The sequence below is a fragment of the Myotis nattereri genome, assembly GCF_964212035.1.
Source record: "Myotis nattereri genome assembly, chromosome: X".
NCBI lineage: Eukaryota > Metazoa > Chordata > Mammalia > Chiroptera > Vespertilionidae > Myotis > Myotis nattereri.
Genome location: NC_138078.1, coordinates 27274400 through 27282739, shown reverse-complemented (window position 1 = coordinate 27282739; position 8340 = coordinate 27274400). Strand labels below are relative to the sequence as shown.

Sequence of the window (8340 nt, the reverse complement as noted above, 5' to 3'; positions counted from 1 at the left end):
AGTGATAACATTGGCAAATATGTTCTTCCATGCAGTGGGCTTTCTTGTTGTTTTGTTGATGGTTTCCTTTGCTGTGCAAAAGCTTTTTGTTTTAATATAGTCCCATTTGTTTATTTTCTCTTTAGTTTCCATTGCCCTAGGAGCAGTATCAGTGAAGAAATTCCTTTGGCATATGTCTGCGATTTCACTGCCCGTTGATTGCTCTAGTATTTTTATGGTTTCCCATCTTATGTTTAAGTCCTTTATCCATTTTGAGTTTATTTTTGTGTATGGTATACGTTGGTGGTCTAGTTTCATTTTTTTGCATGTATCTGTCCAATTTTTCCAACATCATTTATTGAAGAAATTGCCTTGATTCCATTGTATGCTCTTGCCTCCTTTGTCAAATATCAATTGAGCATAGTGTTTTGGGTCGATTTCTGGATTCTCTATTCTATCCCATTGGTCTATATGTCTGTTCTTGTGCCAGCACCAGGCAGTTTTGAGAACAGGGCTTTGTAATACAGCTTGATATCTGGTATTGAGATCCCTCCTACTTTGTTCTTCTTTCTCAGGATCCCTGCAGCTATTAGGGGTCTTTTTTTTATTCCAGATGAATTTTGGGAGAGTTCAATCTAGGTTTGTGAAATATGCCATTGGTGTTTTAATTGGGAGTGCATTGAATCTATAGATTGCTTTGGGTATAATGGACATTTTAATGATGTTGTTCTGCCAATCCATGAACACGGTATGTTCTTCCATCTGTTTATGTTTTTCTCCATTTCTTTTTTCAGTGTCCTGTAGTTTTCTGAGTAAAGGTCTGTTACTTCCTTAGCTAAGTTTATTTCTAGGTATCTTAATTTTTTTGGTGTGATGGTAAATGGGATTGTTTTTTTATCTCTCTTTCTGTAAGTTCACTATTGGTGTATGAAAACACATAGATTTCTGGGTGTTAATTTTGTATCCTGATACTTTGTCGAATTCATTTATTAAGTCTAATAATTTTTTGATGGAGTCATTAGGGTTTTCTATGTACAGTATCATTTCATCATGTGAATAATGACAGTTTTACGTCTTCTTTTCCAATTTGGATGCCTTTTATTTCTTCTTCTTGTCTGATTGATATGGCTAGCACTTCCAGAACTATAGCGAACAGGAGTGGTGAAACTGGGCATCCCTGTCTTGTTTCTGCTCTTGGGTGAAATGGTTTTAGTTTTTGCCCATTGAGTATGATGTTGGCTGTAGGTTTGTCATATAAGGATTTTGTTATGTTGAGGTATGGTCCCTCTATTCCCATTTTGCTGAGTTTTTTTTTATTATTATTAAGAAATGGTGTTGGATTTTGTCAAATTATTTTTCTGCATCAGTTGATATGACTACAGTATGTGATTTTTATCTCTCTTAGCCTCTTATGTAGTATGTTCTATTTGGCAGTTGAAGCTTATATTCCATTCTAGACTAAGGAGAAGAAGGCAGGGGTCTGGGACTTCAAAGGGAAAGTAGGCTATTCATAGATGAGAAAGAGCAAACATGTGTTTAACAAATTCTTGTTGGACCACCCAGATACAAGGAGACACAGAGGAGAGTCTAACAAACAGAATTTGCTAGATGCCTCCCTGTCTGTCAGACTTAATTTATATTATGCTCGCTTCCTTTAAGCAGGTTTTTCTATCTGAATTCTTTTAGGCAAGTATGGTGGAGGTAAAGGACTCTTATTGAGTCTTTTGTTTCTTAAAAAATAACCAGCTGAAAATAATTGATATCCCCAAAAGGCATATTTTGGGGTGGCAAACTCTGCTCCCCATCACCTTATCTCAGTTCTTCAACTACCTAGATTTCTGTGTGGGGACCATAATTTGGTCTAAGCTATAATCTCTTTCCAAGAGGACACATTGAGATTTAACTTTTTTCTTAAATTTCTATTTAAACTCAAATCCATTAAATAATTTCAACTAATTTTTCAACTTTATGCTGTACAGATATAGCTTAATGTAAATTTCTTAAATTGGAAAATACAATTAAATAAGAAAATTAAATATCAGGCAGACACATCCTTCTTTCTTTTTAAATTTTGTATGTACTACTCCCTAAGGTTCAGTTGAAGATTTCTGAGGAGCAGAAATTAGTTTCCTTAATGAAACAAGATGTCCTATTGAACAAAATAATTTCTTCAATTCTCCTATTCAAAGAAACATATTTAGTTAAAGAATGATAGGAAGTGATGAAATTATTTTAGGTGCAAAACAAACCTAGCCATATTAAAAGATGCTACTTCAAGAAATATATATATATATATATATATATATATATATATATATATATACACTGAGTGGCCAAATTATTATGATTGGCCAGATTATAATGACCACCTCATCAGTACTTCATTGGGCCACCTTTTGCCTTCAATACTGAGGCGATTCTTTTTGGCATTGACTCCACGAGATGTTGCAAGGTGATGCGAGGAATCTGACACCATGCCTGATGAATAGCACTGTCCAGTTCTGTGAGATTTGATGGTTGTGGAACCAGCTGCCTGATGGCTCTTTTAACTTCGTCCCACAAATGCTCAATTGGATTTAGATCTGATGATTGTGGGGGCCACCTAAGCAAGGTAAAGTCTCCCTCATGTTCTTGAAACCACTCCTGCACAATATGAGCACCGTGGCATGGCGCATTGTCTTGTTGGAAGAAGCCATCTCCATTGGGATATGCCATCAACATGACAGGACGAACTTGATCAGCAATGATACTTAGGTATGTTGTGCTATTCAGACGTTTATAATGGTCTGGCCCTCTAGCAACTTCAGCGGGAAATTATAGCTAATTTGCCTACAAACGTCAGGTGGTCATAATAATCTGGCCACTCAGTATGTGTATATATATATATTCTGTTGATAGATAGTTATGACAATATATAAGCATTGTTTTTGAGTTGATAACAGTATTCCATCAGTCCCAAAATGCATAAATTCTATTGTGTAGTTTCTGGATTCAATGCACACAAATATAAAAAACAGATCAAAGCAAAACTCATTTTTCATATGGAAATGAAAAGAAATGAAGAAATAGAGGTAAGTAAACATGCTTTGCTCAACCTCAAGGTATGTTTACATGGAAAACATGTCTATTAGATTTTAAACCTGTTGATTGGTAAGTTATTTTTGCTATTGTTTCCCTTGGAAATGCACCAGGTATGCACACACATAATCTAGTTCATTTCTCATGGGCAGAAACACTTAAAATTGACTAAAAACAAACAGCTTTCTAATCTCAAAATATTTGGAAAACAGCATACACAAAAGAAATTGCAGTATGGATTTGGCAGTAAATAAAATGACAGAAGTGGATTCCTTCTTCTATTCTCAATCTTGAGGGAGCTCTAAATTAAGAAGGTGGTAAAGAAGGTAATATGAGTCAACCATAAACATAGCAACCTATTTCGAAAACATTTCATCCTTAAATGTGCCAGTGAATCATTTGCTTATCTATTCTTTCAGCATTTTTCCATAACTTGTAAATTCTGAAAGTTTGCCTTTTAGATAAGTTACTGGCAATGAGTTCAATCTCTTTTAATTTAGTAAAATCAAGTCTATTCAAAGTGACCTGTACTTAAAACTTTGCATTTTGAAAGGTAGTAAGCCATTATAAAAAGGGAAATCTCACCTCTGTGGTAATGGAGTTAGAAGCCTCCAGTGCAACAGTGCTAATAATAAGTTTTTGAAAGCAATTTTAACCCACAAAGTCAAGCAGTGACCTGTAGGATTGATTTTACTTCACTAAGGGTGTATCAATGTGTCATTTCTTTGGGTTGTAGTAATAACAGATTTATTTCACTATAAAAATAAAACAGTGAAGCTAACTCTAGTTTTAAAGTACTAAATTATTGCATGCCTATGTATTTTACGATATATTGTTTAGGATTAGATACATGAGCACTACTTTAATGTATCAGGTTAATTTTATGTATCTCCTAAGAGTATAACTTCTATTGGCCAAGTGCATTACTTTAATCGATTATTATACAAGAATGTTCCTTGTGATAACAGGATACATGTGTAAATTCCACTTTCTAAGTTGACATTAAAACATTATTTAGCCTTCTCACAATAAGAACAGAAGTTAAATATGTTGCTTTCCATGGAAAATAAGAAATAGTTTCTATATTCATGAATATTAATTGCAAAAGAGAAATAAACATAACATACATGAATTTATATCTTTAGAACAGGGGTGGGCAAACTTTTTGACTCGAGGGCCACAATGGGTTCTTAAACTGGACCGGAGGGCCGGAACAAAAGCATGGATGGAGTGTTTGTGTGAACTCATATAAATTCAAAGTAAACATCATTACATAAAAGGGTACGGTCTTTTTGTTTTTTAGTTTTATTCATTTCAAGCGGGCCGGATCCGGCCCGCGGGCCGTAGTTTGCCCACGGCTGCTTTAGAAGGTAGATATATTCTACCAATTCTCAAGGAAACACTATTTTCTCATTAAGTGTTGTGAATGTGTACATTTAAAATGGAATGATTTTAATGTAGACATTCAAAACAATGATTCTAATGAAACAATCAAGCTAACAGCCAGATTTAGGGCCTGCTGGGGGCTATATTTTGAGATAATTTATTTTTATCCCTCTCTCTCCTTCTCCATCATTCACTACCTTATTCTAAAATCAACTAGTCTCATAAAATTTTCTACAAATTAGCCTTAGTCCTATCTTTTCTGCTTTTATCATATAAATTTTGAAATTATATAGTGTAAGATTCATATTTTTCATAGTTGTTGCCATCTAATATGTGATGTTCTAATCTGTGATGAACAGGCTTAATTTATTAAATAATTTATTAATATCATGACCTCTTGCCCAGCCAGCATAGTTCAGTGGTTGAACATCAACTTATGAACCAGAAGGTCACAGTTCAATTCCTGGTCAGGCCACATGCGCAGCTGTGAGCTCAATCCCTAGGATGGGGCATGCAAGAGGCAGCCAATCAATGATTCTTTCTCATCATTGATGTTTCTATCTCTCTCTCCCTCTCTTTTCCTCTCTGAAAAAAAAATATCATGCCTCTTGTAAAATTAATTTATTTCCTATACCATATAAATTTTGTAAGTTTGAAATGATGAGATAAAAGGGACTGGGGTGAAGTGAATTACTCAACCTACCTAGGGAGCCTAAAATTGTTAGGTTTTAGACTGTTAGCAGCTTTAATGACAGTTTTAAGCTTGTTGTCTTAAAATGGTGGAGGAAACATTAAGGATAAATGTCTAACTTATCTCCATATGATAAAACATGGGGCTGGGGCCTTACGGTATGACTGGAAGAGTGGGACTAGACTACACAACAATAATGCCTTTAGGATCATTTTTCACTTACAATTTTATATTAAATAAAATTCATTTTCAAATCAGCTAAGTTTATATGCAAATACCAAAAGGCATATATATTTTGTGCAGTTGTTCCTTGTTAGGCATCAGGAAGTAAAATTCCAATTGAGCTAGATCGAAAAAATATTCCTCTGCACTCTGTAATAGTAGAGTCAGTTTCTTTACCACAGCATAAAAGAGAATTTATATTCTGAAAAAGATATAGGTGTATCTTGGATAATGTCATTTAACATAGGTGTCAATACATTAACCACTGGACAGAAAAAACTACTAAAACCTACATAGCATTTTTATTGTGTTGCAGAATTAAAAGGGAGGACCTATGTTCTACACTTGATGTATTTCTTCTTTTCTAATGTCATTGAAGTGTATTAGAATAACTATTGTTGGGCTATTTTCTGTCTGTAACATAATCTTTCATTTATAGGCATGCTGAATCATGCATTAGCCTTATTTCTCAGTATACACACAGGAGTCATTTCAACAAGAACTGAAGGGCTATGGCCAGGATAGAATACAGCAGCTGTTTAACATCATACAATATAACTGTGCGTATGAAAGAGCAGCAATGATTTCACTTTATTGATTTAATTTGAGAACATTTGCACATTACAATGGCAATCATACTAAGACACTTTCGTTGTTAATGGAATATCCCTGGCCCAAGTTTAATGAGATTCTATCCTCAATATAATTAAAGGGTATACAATTAGAAGTTAGGTAATTCTCTGGAGAATCTATTCCCCTCCTCTTCAATTTATATATTAAGAAACCAAGGCCTAAAAGACGTTAAATTATTTGACCACGGCTATTAAATAGCTCTGACTATAGCCCAAGTCTGAGCCCTTGATCTTTTTACATAGCACAATTATTGAAGAGAAAAACAGTATATAATTCAGTTCTTCCTATGTTCCACACAAAATCTAATGTTTAAAATATATTAGGAACCAATGCACAAGCCGTGCCTCCTGGCCTGCCAACATTCAGCGGTAGGCTTTGCTGAACTCCTGGAGTGCCCAACGCCTGTTCTCAGTTGTCTGCTTGAGTTGGGTGTACTCTTTTACCAGCTTGTCAAACTCCTCCCCAAGGACCTCATAGGTGTTTAGGACCTGTTGGGACTTCTCCATGTCCTGTTCTTGTAGCTGAATGGCCCCTTTCAAACGATCCCTAATGAGATGATGAAATTCTACTTTCTCAGCAGTGTGTCAGACAAAATCTTTAGCTCTTCCATCCTCAGCTTAAGGATCATGGCACTACACTTGATCTCCAGGTACCGAGCATTGATGTGGTCTAGCTCAGACTGAGTCTTCAGCTGGTGCTCCTGAAGCAATCTGTGCAGCAAGGCGAAGCAGTGAAGAAGCACCTGGGAGTAGGTGGAACTCTTCTCCAGCAGCACCACCTGCTCCTTCTGCTTGCTCTTGGCATCCTGGCACTACTGCTTCTCACTCACCAGGATCTCTGCCAGTTTCCATGCCTTTGCTGCCTTCAGGGTTTCATGTTCTGAATTGGAATTAGGATCATGGTAGCAAAGCAGAGTGAAACATTTCTTCTTGAGTTGCTCCTCCACTTCCAGTGGGAGCCGAGGTCTCATCCACACAAAATCCTCTGAGGGTGGCATGAGCTCAGAAGGTCTGCCTTCTCCAGTCCTAGCAGTGGAGGCATCACCCTCTCCTGGCTAGGACCTAAGAGCTGTGTTAGTTGAGTCACAACTAGCTGCTGTTCAAGGGTCTCATGAAACTTTCTGTCCTCAGAAGTTAAATTTATGTCTTGTACCTTCACATAGCAGTCCACAAGCAGCTCTTGGCTTGTGCATTGGCACTGCTTCCTCTTCCTGCTAAAAGGACCACCTACACCTGGGACCATCTTCACTCAAGTGAATGTGGGGACACTTGCTCAAAACATTTCAGTCATTTAGGCCCCCTCCTTGTTTACAACAACTGAATCTCTTCTGGACAATATAGCTGATTTATATAAATTTATGTACAGCTATTTTTCAGTGTTGGCCCTGTATTGATTATCTCCTGAATAAAGTGATAATATTGAGAAAAAATATATTAGGAGCCGGTTGTTCTTAGCAATTTTGTTGAATAAAATAGAATGAATGGGAATCAAGGGTATTTGACTCACTGAGAAGTCCTATAGATTTTCTAGGTTTGAATAATTTACCACATCAAGGAATTTAATATAGTAAAAGTGGATTCAAGGAGGGACACAGTGAACGTATGTTCTCGGTAGAATTTCTTTTAAGTAATTTTCTCAGTTTCCTGGGTCCTTCTTTCTTGGGTATTCTAATCACAAATAACCTTAGTTAGGCTCACTAAATTCCTAAAATCTGATGAAGAATAAGAAAGAAATAATTTTTAAAAGATAAAAAGTAGTTGAAAAAGATTGTAACAGAATAGAACATTAGCCAAGCACTCCTATTCTCCCAAAGCATTCCATAATGAATGACATAACTGACTGTAGCTAAGATGAGTGAAAGGGATTGATTTTATTTTGTCTTAGTTGTTTGTTACACTATCAATTACCAGGTTTGACATTAACACTAGGGACACTGAGCACATACCACTTTAGGTGCTAGAGATTGAAAAATCCTGGTTGCCTAGATACAAGATAGTGGCACTATAAGCACCTGGCAAGTCAAGGGATACCAAAACACAGAGAAGAAGTTAAATGACAGAATATTAGCAACAAATAATTCCAAAATATGTCTAATCCTGAAACATAACCTTTAAACCCTGCTATGATTGGTAGATTACTGATCTAAGGGATTATAAAATCTACTCAGAAGCCAATTGAAAAGTAGTGGTGGTCCCAGAAAATGAAAGAAGAAAGAATAGCTTGATCAGGGAGAATAGGAGAGGCATCCCCAGTATAACAACATTTTAAATATAAAAAACACTTGTTGCTTGAATATGCCCATATAAAATGTTAATCATTAAAGCATTGTTTATAACACATTGAAAACTACA

The 8340-nt window shown here is 35.9% G+C and overlaps 1 pseudogene across 1 annotated transcript; it reads right to left on the bottom strand.

Annotated features, from left to right (window-relative positions):
* Positions 1-6351: 6351 nt before the first annotated feature.
* Positions 6352-7231, bottom strand: LOC308511609 (HAUS augmin-like complex subunit 4; annotated as a pseudogene). The gene has a single exon. The product of its transcript is annotated as an HAUS augmin-like complex subunit 4 (transcript).
* Positions 7232-8340: the final 1109 nt, after the last annotated feature.